We start from the raw sequence: 14,885 nt of genomic DNA on the forward strand, positions 1-14,885 counted from the left end.
AATAGAAACCTAACAACAAAAGTATAAATTTGTTCATCTTAAATCTAAAAAAAAATTATTTAGATCTTAGCAATTTTTAAATAAACTAATACATAAAATTTTATTGTATTTAGATCTCACTTGGAGTTCACTTAACAACAATAATTCATATGTTGATTGTATTTAAAAACAATAGATGATTTTTAAGATTTAATCTTAGCAACAATAATTATTATCTTCATCATATTAATAAACAATATGCAATGAACTAGTATATCTTATATGAGAAACGCTATGATCATGATACGCTAATAATAAAGCCTAAGTGGTAGATTGTTACTAGTTGTTACTAATGAGAAAAAAAGTAATTTCAGTGACGAGTTTAAATTAGAACTAACAATAACTTATAATCTAAAATTTGTTGAGAAAGTGCTATAAAAATATTGTACATGTAACATTTCTCATATTTTATTCTCTTTCTAGTACGTACTACAGAAAATTTTGAAATAAAAAAATCACTAAACCACAAGATTCACTTTTTTTTTTTTAAACTCAAAATGCATCTTCTTATTGACCTCCCCTGTAAGTGCCTGTTTGGATTCTATTGAAAGTGGCATTTAAGTTTTTGTTCTACGTTTTGCCCTCCATTTTTTTTTTTTCTCCGGCGTGTGAGGGAGTAACGCAGATACTGTGCAGCTACTGTTCAATAAACAGTAATCATGCTGACTCTTGTCAATCAACAGTACATCCGTGCATTGTTTACAGACCCACAACTCTTTTACTTTTCATAACTTTTTCATTAAAAATATGTCTTACAATATTATTCACACGTTTAAAAATTATTTTGCTACAGTATTTTCAGTTTTCAACTGTATCCAAATGGACCCTTAATGTATCGCATTTAATTTTTTACTTTTTTTTTTTTTCCTTACANGGTTTCAACTTTCAAACTTCATCAGAGCTGCTGAAGAAGTGATAGAGGTAATCAGAATGTAAATTATCAAAGCCATTACCTCATAAATCGTTTAATCTGTCAAGAGATTAAGGCTTTAAAGTTATGAGAATGAATTTTTTTTTTTTTTTGGTTTTTTTTTCGTTGATAAATAACGTAATTTAGGAAAGAAAAAAAAAAGTATACAGGACATATACTAGAGACACCATCAATCATCGTGTAGAGTACAATGATCAATGAAATCTAATAGAGAGGAAAAAGAATAAAAACCCAAACCCAAAGAAGGCAGCCAAGTAAAAAGAGAAGTAAGAAAAAACATCTTTAGTTCTGGAATAGTTCTTTCTTGATCCTCAAAGCTTCTAGCATTTTGTTCACACCATAGGCACCGCGATTAACCTTTTTATATGCAGGAAAGCTGCTGAGAAATGAGAACTCAATGAGCTTGTTCTAATGGTCATAATTGCCTTGATCTAGCTAGACAGGATGTAAGTTGGTCTTTTGTTGTCTCTAAGTTTTGCACTTTTCTTCTAATGCAATGTTGTTGTAGTGTAATACTGTAATGTTTTGCAAAATTGTTTTTATTATGTTAATGTGCAATCACCGATTACTGTAATGTTCAAATTTAATGGCTACTGTTATAAATTTCTCTATAGGTGCAGGAGTATTTATTGCTCTTCAGCATCAGTTTCGCTCAAAGATTTGTACTAAAGGCCTATACTACCACTTTTTTTCCCAAAAAAAAAAGTTTGTTTTTTAGACAAGAGTTTGAAGAAAACAATATTTATGAATCTGGAATTTATAAGCATAAAACTCTCAACTAAATATTTCTCATGAAGCAAAAGAGAATAAGGGAAGAAGTGCTACACAAGACAGAATAGTAATCAAGTCTTTCAAACTATAGAAGCTGGTAATTTATCCCAAAAAAAAAAACTATAGAAGCTGGTAGGAGTAGCAATTTCTAATAAGCAAGGCATCATTATTTGATTAGGGACTGTGACGACCAAAGTTACTCTCAATTGCATAACACCTTTGAATTTGAGAAAGAGAGAGCTAAAGGTCTTCTTCTAGGAGCTTTCTCTCCTTCAAAAAAGAATAAGGTACCAAACAAAAAGAGAAATAAAAGACTGTTGAACTCTCAATCTCAATCTGAAATCCAACACAATACCTGTAACTCCAGGAAAATAAAATCTATGGGTAGAGAATAAAAATTAAAAATCTATGATATCTAATCTCTCATTGTTCCTCAGTAGCTCAATGGTAGAGCAGTTGGCTGTTAATTCCCATGTCCTTTTATTTGTTCATCATAAATCTTACTACTATAGTATGAGTTCAATAAAATTTGATGTAATGCAGTCTCTTTATCTCTCTCTAGTGTTGATTCAGATTTTTATATCATTTTTCCAGCTTGAAAAGGATGCTGTAAGAAGTCTTGACTCTTGATCTGTTATACAGAAGAGTTGGGGAATACACTACTGTTCATAACTTCATATAAGTTCCTGGCTTAAAGTTGTTACTTGTTAGTTTCAATACGCAGATGGGTTTGAACTTTCAAAACCAAATGGTGAGCTTTATTGAATCTTGTCTGAAATTGTGATGATATTTCATGGATTTCCTAATATAATTGTTCCAGCCTAGCACATCTTGCACCATGATTCCTTATATAATCATTCCAGCCTAGCACATCTTGCACCATAATTGCCAAGTGCAATACCAATTTTTACTGTTGAAATACATCACTCAGTTCTATTTCCACAAATCATAGCATTTAATATATTCAGAAGGTAGAATCAGAGAGACTAGAATGCAGTTGGATCTCAGGAAGAATCATTCTAAAGATTTACCTGTGGTTCTATATAACTTCTGTTTCTAGATATTTACATTGAACGGCCTTCATCTTACTTCTTTTTAGGAAAAGGAATCCTTGTGAGGCTCCTGTGCCTCGCCTAGATACATGCTTTTTCATGTTATTGTCTATTTCGACACTTGTGGTTGCTAATATTGTTGTGGAAGAAGAATGTCTACTTATTGATGAAAGTGAACACAGCCCTACCAATCAATGGATAGAAAAACAGGTTCTAGGAAAGCATGGCAAGGAATTAGTTACCAGCTTGCCGTACTGGGTGATTGTGATGGCTTGTTGATGCTACCTCAGTTTGTTATTTCAGTAGGCTTAAATTGTTTCATGGACTGTGTATCTGTTTTGGTGCTGGTCCTGTACTGTCTATCTAGATTTACTTTAGTTTGTTAAGATTATAATTGTTTGCAGGATCACACCATTCTTTTTATCACCAGACTGCTGTCGCCTCCAATTTCTGCATATTACTCTTGGAGTGATAGCCATTTGATCATCTATGCTCCATTTAGAATGTCCTCGTTGGAATATTGAATGTGGATTGTGTTCAGATTTTCTCCTTACAAGGCTTGGTGAGTTGCACTTTAAATCTGTCTACTGAGATATGTATATAGAGTCAACATTAGATTAGTTATTGGATGTGTGTTCTATAAGAGGACCATATTCTCCATGGACTTTTGTGGTAAAAGGGGTGGAGTGGGGCTAGGAACGGAACCAAGATTCGAACCTGGGGGAGGGGGGCCATGCTTAATGTAAGCTCGTCGACTTTTATTAGTGGTATTTTTTCAAAATTTTGTTTTGAGGATTTTTAGAAATTAGGACATCATCTCTAGAGGATGGCAACATTAAATCATCACCATTACATTCTAAATTATTTGTATTTTTTCTTTTGAAAAAAATCAAACATTGCAGGTGACAAGTGACTTCCCCATAATCTACAATTTTTTTTCTAACAAAAATGTCTTTGTTACTTATAGGGATTTATCTTACATCTATGTAACAATTCAAATAATTTCTTGACTTGTAAAGTCATGATATTTTATCATTAATGTTTTATTTATTTCAAATAATTTCAAATAAAATTAGTGTTTTAATTTTTCATTCAATTTTTTTGTTGAGTTTTCATTCCATTAATTATTTATTTAATTTTAAGGAACGAGGCTATTGGAAGAAATTTGTTGGAGGCAAAAATCAAGAGTTTTTTGCATTAATGAAGGTGATAGGAACACAAAATTCTTCCATCGTATGGCCAACTCGCACATATGATTTAATTCTATTGATAAGCTTAAGGTGGATGGGGTGATGTCTTTCGACCAGGGATCCATTGCAGAATGTATTACTCATTTTTATAGAAGGCTTTACTCTGAAAATGAGGTTCATCACCCTATTCTGGATGATGTGCAATTTGGAAGAATTTCTAAGGAAGACGCTTTGTGGTTGGATAGACCTTTTGAAGAGGATGAAGTGTTTGAGGTGGTTAGTGGGTTCAATGGTGATAAGTCACCAGCTCTAGATGGTTTCTCCATGGCTTTTTCTCAATCTTGCTGGAGCATTCTAAAATCATACATTATGAATGTCCTTTATAATTTCCATGAGCAAGTTGTGTTTGAAAGGAGTCTTAATGTTTCTTTCCTTGCCCTCATTCCCAAGAAATCTGATGCTATGGAAGTGAAGGATTTTCATCCTATTAGTTTGGTGGGAGGGATGTATAAGATTACATCTAAGGTTTTGGCCAATCGTTTGCGAAGGGTGGCACATAGTCTTATCTCAGATTCTCAAAATGCCTTTGTTTAAGGTAGGCAGATTTTGGATTTTGTTTTAATTGCTTCTGAATGTACAGACAATAGGATGAAGACGGGGTGCCAGGAGTTATTTGCAAGTTGGATGTGGAGAAAGCTTATGATCATGTGAATTGGAATTTTCTTATGAATTTGCTTAAGCGGTGTGTTTTCTCATAAAAATGGAGAAGGTGGATTATGTGATGTATATCAACTGTCAAATTTACTATTCCAATCAATGGTATTCTGATTGATTTTTTTTTGGAAGCACTAGGGGTGTTCGTCAAGGAGACTCATTAACTCCGCTCCTTTTTGATATTATCATGGAGGCTTTGAGTCGTATCTTGGATGCGGCTGCTATGTTGGGACAGTTTTTGGGCTTCTCAGTAGGCAATTTAGCCGGTACGTTGCTAACGGTATCCCATCTCTTATTTGCAGATGACACACTTATTTTTTGTAATGCTAACTCACATCATTTAGCTGCTTTGCGTGGGATTCTGGCCAAATTTGAAGTGGTGTTAGGGTTAAAAATTAACTTGTTGCAGTCAAAATTGGTACCAATCGGTAATGTGCCTAATATGGAGGAATTAGTGGAGATTCTAGGTTGTCAGCAGTCTTCACTTCCTTTGAAATATTTGGGCCTTCTGTTGGGTGCTTCCCATAAAGAGGAGACAATTTGGAACCTTGTTTTGGAGTAGATGCAGTGGCGTCTTGTTGGGTGGAAGAGGTTGTTTTTATCTAAGGGGGGCAAAGTAACTCTTATTAAGAGTACTTTGTCTAGTTTACCTACTTATTTCCTTTCTCTCCTTCCTATTCCAGTAAAGGTAGCTAATCGTGTGGAGAAAATACATAGAAATTTTCTTTGGAGTGGTATTGATGCCCCTAAGGTTCCTCTAGTGGAATGGGCTAAGATTTGTATGCCAGTGCAGAATGGTGGTTTAGGGATTCGACGGCTGAGAAGATTTAATTCTGCTTTGTTAGGCAAATGGTTGTGGAGATATGGAACGGGGAGACCTTTCGGAGGAAGGTCATTGAGGCTAAATATGGGGATGAAGGGGTTAGTTGGTGTACCAAACCAATGTTAAGGACCTATGGTGTTAGTGTGTGGAAATCCATTAGAAGTGGTTGGTTGGACTTTTCTAAATTTCTTCGGTTTGATGTGGGTGATGGTACTAGGATAAAGCTCTAGGAGGATGTATAGTGTAGGGATTGTTCTCTTAAGGAAGCATTTCCAAAATTGTATAGTATTAGTCGAACAAGGGAGGTTTTTGTGTCAAAGGTGATGCGTTTCTCAAGTGGGAGGCTTCATTGGGACATCCAATTCCTTCATCCACCACAAGATTGGGAGTCAGAATCGTTTAATCTTTTTTTGGTTGTGCTTTATTCCACGAACGTGCGAGGTGTTGGTGATGACAAACTTTGCTGGAAGCTAGCAATGAGGAGAGGTTTTGAGGTTCGAGGCTTCTATTACTCTTTGTCTCCTTCTTCTATCATTGATTTTCCTTGGAAAATGGTGTGGCAATCCAAGGTTCATCCTAGAGTAGCGTTCTTTTCTTGGACTGCTGCTTTAAGTAAGATCTTAACTACAAATAATCTTTGGAAGAGGCATATTGCAGTGTTAGAGAGGTGCTTTATGTGTAAAAGGTGTGGGGAATCGGTGGATCATCTTCTTCTTCATTGTCCTATAGCATATGACTTGTGGTCTATGGTTTTTTGTTTGTTTGGTATACATTGGGTTATGCCATATAAAGTTAGTGAGGTGTTATCTTCTTGGCAAGGGAAGTTTGGTAGACATTGAAATATAGGTTTATGGAGGTTTGTGCCACATTGTTTGTTTTGGTGATTATGGCAAGAGCAGAATGCTAGATGCTTTGAGGATTGTGAAAGGTCTATTCTTGACATTAAGTTGTTCTTTTTCCGTACTCTCCTTGAGTGGAGTTTAGTTTTGCCTTCCTATTCTTGTTTTTCTCTCCCCGATCTTATAGATCGTTCTAATCTGGGTTCTTGATTTGTGCCACTGTAGTACACTTCACTTGGTTGGTTTTTAAAAAAAAAATTTAAGATGCTTCATTATTTCCCTATCTTATAAATCTATTGTACCAAAAATTAGTTCCATACTTCCACATAATATTTTTTTTATTTTATTAAACATTAAAATAATGCTAATAATTCATTGCACAATAAGAAAGTTATAATTTTTATACTGATGGGTCAAGTGAAACGTATAATAACAATTACAACACCAATTACAATTTTGTTCTGATCCCCCTTGGATACTTGAACCCGGCCCTTGCCCCCATCCCACAAGAACTTTGTTCTTGCGGAGTGACTATTATGCCAAGGGTTGGCATGATGTGCGCTGTGGTTTGTCACAGTTACTAGCATTTATTATTCAGCATGAAAGCATGTATCATAATTCAATTCAAGAGAAAGAAGCGAGAGATCAGGGAGAAATCAGAGAAAGAGAAAAGAGAGACATTTCATGAAAATTAAATAAATAAATAAATAAACGCCGAGCCTCTGTCACAACACATCGCAGAGAGAGATATCAGATTAGAGAAGGGAGATCTATGACCATACCTCAGCCGATTCGACTCGTGTGTGATTATGAACAGTGATCGGATCGAGACGTGGAGAAGACAAAGCGTTGGTGTGTGATTTGTGAAGCGGTCGGCAGCTGTGATCGATGTCAGTGAAGCGGAGCGGGGATCAGAAGAATCAGAGTTGGAGGTCTTGAGTTGACTGACTGAGAAATTTGGGAAAAAATTGTTGGTGTTTTATGATTTGAGGTTGTTTTGTTGGGAGACTTTGGTAATTAGGTATTTACGTTAACCAATAGATTGTATATTTTTAATATATATGTCAAGTTTCGTTGAAATCGAATGTAAATTGTTATTTCATCCATAACAGTAATTTTTTTTAATGTATAATTTAATATTACAAAAATTTGAAACTTAAATATTTGATTGATGGTATAATTATCGTTTTTTAATCTTCTTGATATTTTGCAAGTGCGGAAGATATAATAAGAAAATATAACCTGAGAGTACTAGCATCAAGTATGCTAAATGCTTAATTTTTAGCATCTAGCATAGAGAACACCAAAAAACATACTATATGAGATGTTCCAAATGCCATTTGTTTTTTTGCAACATGCGTTGCCATTCTAATAGTAGAACAACACTGTAGCAATGTCTTAAAAAAATTATTATTGTTTTATCCACCCCTTCTATAGTTTATTATTTCACACACACGTGCTCTCTCTCTCTCTCTCTCTCTCTCTCTCTATTTTAGGGAAGAAATGGTCCCAAACAAATTCACAATGGACTATAGCAGAGTTAAACGGTTAAAAAAAATGAAGTTTCTACTTTGCAACAACCATAGGGCCAATCTCCACTAATGCGAGATTGAGCATAAAAAACAAGTAAGAAAAGAGTATATATAAGCAAAAAAAATCGCGATATAAAGTATAAAAATACGAAAGACACAAAGTTGAGCCAAATGATAATATGAAATTAAGAGCGGGAAAAGACTAAATCATTGAATTTCAAGGGAGCCAAACATGAAGTACGGATGAGTGATAGAGAGAGAGAAATCGCGATTTAAAAAGACAGACTTGGGGTTGTTGGAGTAGAGAAGGCACTGCCGGAAGAAAGAAGGCACTACTGGAAGAAGAAGGCGCCACCACCCTTACCGTTAAGGATTTTGGATTTTAGGGAGATATGTGTTTTAGATTTAATTTGAGTCTATCATGTTTAATAAAATATGCAAATTTTCTTATCGAAAAAAAAAAAAGAAATTTTGATTTGGGTTAAATTAATTTGGGTAAAAAAAAAAAAAAAAAAAACTAACGTGGCAGTATATGTGTCCAATGATGTGGCAATAAATTAATTTTTTATGTAGACCGTTTGACACATCAGACTTTTTCATCCATAAGATAATAGCAGGGACTAAGTTGACACAACACTAAAAGGTTAAAAACCAAATTGACACAATTGAAATGCTAAGGACCAAATTGAAATATGGTGTAAATGATAGGAACTATTTATGTAGTTACCCTTTATTTTATAATTCATATTTACCATCCCTCTTTGCATTTTCTTTCTTTTATAATTCAATTCCGATTCTTTAGTCCATTTGGCATATAATATAGATGTGACGAGCACTTTTTCTTACTTCATTACAATGAGTCTTAGATATTAATTCTAAAGGGTGAAGCGGGGGTTATTTGGGTTTTGGAATGACAGCTTAGGTGGTTTGGGTACAAAGAAGCAGGTCGCAACTAAACTTAAATGATGTCGTTTGATCTCGTTAGTGACAAAGGAGATATATGACAAATCATTTTGATCAATTTTCTGCTAAAGTTTGATCAACTTCTCCAACAAAGTAGCTATGTGATCTGGGTGTTGTATATTTTGATTCTTTTAGGTATTGGGATATTGTTAATTTGGATGTGGGTCAAGTTTCTAAGAAATAATGTAATAGGTATTTCTTCGTGAAAAAATCGGAAGTATTATATATTGTATTGAAGATTTCGATTGTTTTAGCATTATGAAGTTGGTATCAAAATTCAGTATTCTTTGGGTGTTATTTTTTAAAGGTTTCTACCATTTGGGATGAACGAATAGTTGCTTTTTCTTGAATGGATTAACAATGTCAATACAAGATTTTGTTGAAAAGGAATTTAAAGTTGTTTGATTGGTTTTTTAAGTTTGTCAGAACTTTCAACAATTCAATAAACAATAACATCTTGGTTAGTTATGTTAGAAGGTAATTTCAAAGTACATTTTTTTCGTTATTTTCCAATAGCGAGTGTATTTTTAAACAATAATTGCCCTAGTCCTGTCAGGAGCCAAAATAGAGCAAGTTTAGGAATTAGAAGCTAAACTATCAATCGAGAAGTAGAAGGCACCCCCCATTAGCAGTTCAATCCCCACTTTAGAGTGTCAATCGACCCTTGCTCCATTTTCTCTAAATTTCAAGGGAAGCTCACGTCAATTGTCATGCATGTGTCCGGTCTCTTTTGGCCAGTCATGAGCTTAATTGAACGTGTCTAAGCTTGAAATGCTATAATACCAAGTTGATGACGGACAATATCGAAAAGGTCATCACGGGGGGAAATGAAAAGAAAGTAAAAGACGGATCTAAAATTCCACGCTTATAGTTTGCTAAAATACTTAAAATACCTACGCCGCCAGGAATCAACACCAAGCAATCGAATAATTTCTGATACAAAACTTTATTCATTAAAGTAGGCCTTCTATGTTTACAAGGACCCTTTTCAATATGCTTTCAATGAGTACATCAAAAAGGAAAACATAATTCCACCAAATCCTCAATCGAAATAAAATTACAACAATAACATTTGAAATTCAAATTTAACACTGATCTTAGTGCATCTTGATGTCTCGCCAGCTTGCCAAATAAAAAACATGCTAGTCATCTTAATAGCAAAGAATAGAGGCCATAGTGTTTAGACAATTGACAACTAGAGTTTCATGTTTTCCATGAAAACTAAATATAACGTCCAACATTTTAAGCAGAAACATCAAACGTTTCTATGGGTAACCAACCCCGTTTATGCGTATTGGGTCAAAGTGGGAACAATTTACAAATATCAAGAGTTTTGAACCTAATAGTGAAGAATTATTATGGAGTTCCATCCAAATCGGACACAATTTTGCAACAGATAAAGCAACTTATGCTGTCTCATATCACTGTCCATGTTGAATGATAGTTTAGTCCTCCAATGTACAAACCTAGACTTGATGCATGCTCCAGAAATAGGGGAAACAGATAATGCGACAGCAACAAGTTCAACGTCTAGGGCAGAGTTGTCTTGCAGCACATGGAAGCAGACCGCACAGCAGAGGTGGCTTTGAGTTGTTAAAAGGATCAATCTTCAGATTTGGAACTCCATGACAAGTATCCAACTGGTTTCCACGATTCTATGTTTCCTAGAAGTCAAAACATAAACATAGATAATAAAACAATAACAATAACATTTAATGCAGTGAAGCATAACATGCAAAACATTCACATGGGACAGTGGTCCTTCCATCAAGTAGAATTTATTTTTTTCATTTTTTTTGAAAAATGGTTGCTTAGAAAACTGTACCTAGAAAAACATGAGGTTTTAAAAAATTGTACCTTGAAAACGAGCAATTTCAAAACAGGATGTCACATGTTAATGTTTTGACTTCTATACGGAATGGACACTATTCCACTTAGAACAATGTCCATTTTTGAAAATTTTTAGACACCATATAATTATCTAATTTTAATACTTACCAACCCAATTTAATCCAGGGCATTCTGCCCTTTCCGCGGGGTTTGTTCCCAGGGTTCAGTCCCTATCCATATCACTTTAGCCAAAAAAAAAAAAAAAATACCCATTCAATGCATGGATTTGTATGGGGAGAATAACATGAAGCAAGTTTGTACAAGTCATATTTATGAGATGTATGATGGTTAATGCTCACGAGCAACAGCTCCGAAACAATAACAATCATCAACTGTGAAAGTGAGGGTTTGGATAGCATGGTTAGTTGCGTTGCATTTCTGCCTGCGTTTTTTTTTTTTTTTTTTTTTTTTTTTGATAAGTAAGAAAAAAAATTAAATTAAAATTTTTTTGCCAGCTTTTGTTGACTTTGTGGGACAAAAATTACTGTGCATGAACAGTGAACACTGTTCACACACTGTTTATGCATTGTTTATCTATTAAAAAATATTAAAAATGGGTCCCACGATACTATTCACATGTTTAAAAATTATTTTGCTACAGTATTTTCAGCAACAATCAGTTTTCAGCAACTTTCAACAACAATAAGTGCTATCCAAACGGACCCAAAATTGTTATCCATTTCAATCACACACATTGTCACTTTAGAAAAAAAATTACCTTTTGGCAACAGTAAATTAAATTAATACATTAGATTTAAAGAACAGAACAAAAAGTCAAACTCTTATTCTCAATTGGTCATAAATTCATATTTAAAAATACAAGTGAGTTCAGACTCAGAGAAAAAATATATTAAAATTTTAAAAAAATTATTAAAAAAAAAAAAAAAAACTCCAAAATATAGTCAGGTTTCATTTTCTCTTTTGACAAGCGGTATCAATCATCCATTTAAAGATCATACTAAATTTCCATAGTGATGTCAAAACATATGCAAGAGACAGAGGAGTGTAATCTTATTCAGGGTTTTCATGTGGCAACTGTGAATTGGTGTGTGTATTTCCTATCTGTTATTTGCTTATGACACTATCTTATTTTGTGATGCCTCTAGGGAACAACTGCTGTCCATAAGGTTGGTGTTGTCTTGTTTCCAGGCTTTTACGGGTTTGAAGGTCAATGTAAGGAAAAGTGAGATTGTCCCTGCTGGAGAGGTGAATAATCTAGATGCTCTGGCTAATATTCTTCAATGTAGAGTGAGCAATTTGCTTATGAAATATTTAGGGATGCCTTTGGGAACTTCTTTTAAGACATCCTCCATTTGGAATCCTATTTTGGAGAAAATGGAGAAGAAGCTATCTGGGTGGAAGCGTCTCTATTTATCTAAGGGTGGTAGGCTCATGTTACTAAAGAGTACTCTTTCTAGTCTCCCAATGTACTTTTTATCTCTATTTACTATTCCTAAAGCTGTGGCTGCTAGATTGGAAAGTATTCAGAGGAATTTCCTTTGAGAGTCTTCTAAGGGGAGTTTCAAATATCCTTTGGTGGCTTGGAAAAAGGTGTGTTTTCCAGTTGGTATGGGCGTTTTGGGGATTAGAAGTGTGGTGCCTTTTAATTAAGATTTATTAGGGAAATGGCTGTGGAGATTTGGTCATGAAGTTACCCATCTCTGGCAGCGAGTTATCTCCACTAAATATGGTAAGGGTCAAGATGGGTGGAGCACTAATGTTTGCAAGAGGACTCATGGGTGTGGCCTATGGAGAAGCATTAATGAAGAGTGGGAGAGCTTTTTTAAGCATCTGACTTTTGTAGTGGGTGAAGGCACTCGTTTCCGCTTTTGGCATGATAGGTGGATTGGTGATAATACTCTAAAAGATCTCTATCCTGAGCTCTATGTGTTTTTAGCTGTCAAGGATGCTTGTATCTCTGAGTTTTTGTGGATTTCAAAAAGGGGTACTATTAGAGTGTGGAATTTAAGGTTTTATAGAGCTTTTGAAGATTGGGAGTTGGCTGCATCTTTTTCTCTACTTCAGCTTATCCAAACTCGTATTCCTTAGGGTGATAGGAGAGATACTCTTTATTGGCGGCTAAAAGGTGATGGTAAGTTTGACACTCAGTCTTACTACCATGCGATTCGGGGTGCTTTAAATTCTTTGTTTCCTTGGAAGGGTGTTTGGAAACCAAAAATTCCTAAGCGCGTGGCTTTCTTTTTGTGGACAGCTGCATATGGTCTAACTCTCACTTTGGATAATCTAATGCTTTAGGGTCGCCTTTTGGCTAATAGGTGTTGTATGTGTTGCTGTGATGGGGAGTCAGTAGACCACCTTCTTCTTCATTGCCCTGATACCCATTCCCTATGGACTTTTATGCTTCGAGCCTTTGGTATTTATTGGGTTATGCCAAGATCAGCGGCGGGTTTGTTATCTTGTTGGCATCAGTGGCTTGGGAAGCATAATTCGGACATTTGGAACTTGGTTCCAGGGTGCTTAATGTGGATTGTGTGGTTGGAACGAAATCATCGATCCTTTGAGGACAAAGAGAAGACGTTGGATGAGTTAAAGGTTTTATGCCATCGTAGTCTTTTGGAGTGGTCCCATTGTTGGGGGTTTACTGATTGTTCTTCTCTCTCTGAGTTTTTGTCTTCCATTACCTTAGTTTCCTGACTTCCCTCTATTTGTTGTGCTGTTTGTTTCTTTTATTTCTTGTTGTTCATCATCATGAACTTCTTGTATTTTTCATTTTTCTCTCATTTATAATAGTTTTCTGATTACCTATCAAAAAAAATTTAGTAAGCAGACACAAGAGTACAAGGATAAAACCATAGACCCAGTTCAAACAGTAGCTGGCCACCAACCATTCAAATCTTGAGAATACTAAAATGGTACTTAAATTCAACCAAAAAAGTGATGCTTTAGTGGAACCTAAAAATTTCTCATGTGCAGGAACAGGGTACAGTACACACTGTGACCCAATTCAAACAGATAACTGGCCACCAACCATCCCAATCGTAATTATTAATGTGGTGCTTCAATCAAACCAGATAAAAAAATGGTGCTTTAGTGGCTCCTCAAAACTTCTCATGTGTAGTAATGGGGTACAATACACATTGTTTACTTCAAATTCGGCCAGAGAGAAGAAGAAGAAGAAGAAGAAAGAAAGAAGGAAAGGACTTTTTTTTTTAACCAAAGAAAGAAGCAAAGGATTGTGCTTTCCCACAACCAGTTATTAGAGGAGAATTCAGGAAGTAAATGGGGTCAATAGTATTCAGTCATAAAACCCACTCCAATGATTAATTAAGTAAATAAATATCCTCCAATTTTTGGAATCCTATTCTGGAAAAAATTGAGCAAAAGTTGGCATGATGGAAGTTGTATTTGTCTAAGGGGGGTAGATTGACGCTGCTCAAGAGTATGTTATCTAGTCTTCCTACCTATTTTCTATCACTCTTCAGTCTTCACCATTCCTACTCATGTAGCTAATAGAATTGAAAAGTTGCAAAGGGACTTTTTGTAGGGTGATAGCAAGACTCATTTGGTAAGATGGGACAGAGTGTTTGGGCCTATGGCAACGGTGGTTTAGGTATAAGAAAACTAACTACTTTCAATAAGGCCTTATTAGGGAAATAGCTTTGGTGATTTGGGAACAAGGAGACTCGGCTGTAGAGGAGGGTGGTAGCTTCAAAGTTTGGGGAAGAGTGGGGGGGATGGACTTCTAAGCTGGGTAGGGGAGTTCATGGGTGTGGTTTATGTAGAGGGTATTCGTATGGATTGGGAGGATTTTAGCAAAAATACTCAATTTTTTGTTGGGATGGGGAATAAAGTGAGATTTTGGCAGGATGGGTATGGGGATCAACCTTTCCAATTGGCTTTCCCGAGGCTGTATGGTATTGCTATTGACAGGGAGGCCTCTGGCTTTAATGATTGGGACATGGATTAAGGGGTGAACTTTTTTCATATTTTGGAAGCTAAGGGGGTGTTTGGATTTTGTGTTTTTCACCACTCATCACTCATTACTCAAAATTTGTGGGTCCCACACATGCTACACTTGTTTGGATTTGTTTTCAATTTTTGTTTCCATCACTCAAAACTCACCAAAATGAGTTATGGGTGAGTGAAAATGATAACAAAAAAAAAAAAAAAAAAAAAAAAA

General features: G+C 35.2%; 1 protein-coding gene across 6 annotated transcripts in view; it reads right to left on the reverse strand.

Annotated features, from left to right (window-relative positions):
• Positions 1-9,776: 9,776 nt before the first annotated feature.
• Positions 9,777-14,885, reverse strand: part of LOC112015619 (uncharacterized) — a 31,349-nt gene continuing 26,240 nt past the window's right edge. For 5 of the 6 annotated variants that reach the window (XM_065770378.1, XM_024048048.2, XM_024048047.2 and 2 more), the window contains one exon: positions 9,777-10,518. The gene's annotated coding sequence lies outside the window, so the exon portion shown is untranslated. Of the gene's footprint in view, positions 10,519-10,852; positions 10,927-14,885 lie in introns of all 6 variants that reach the window. The other variant, XM_024048046.2, reaches the window with a different exon arrangement.

Source organism: Quercus suber, unplaced genomic scaffold, assembly GCF_002906115.3.
Source record: "Quercus suber isolate HL8 unplaced genomic scaffold, Cork oak 2.0 scaffold_30, whole genome shotgun sequence".
Lineage (NCBI taxonomy): Eukaryota > Viridiplantae > Streptophyta > Magnoliopsida > Fagales > Fagaceae > Quercus > Quercus suber.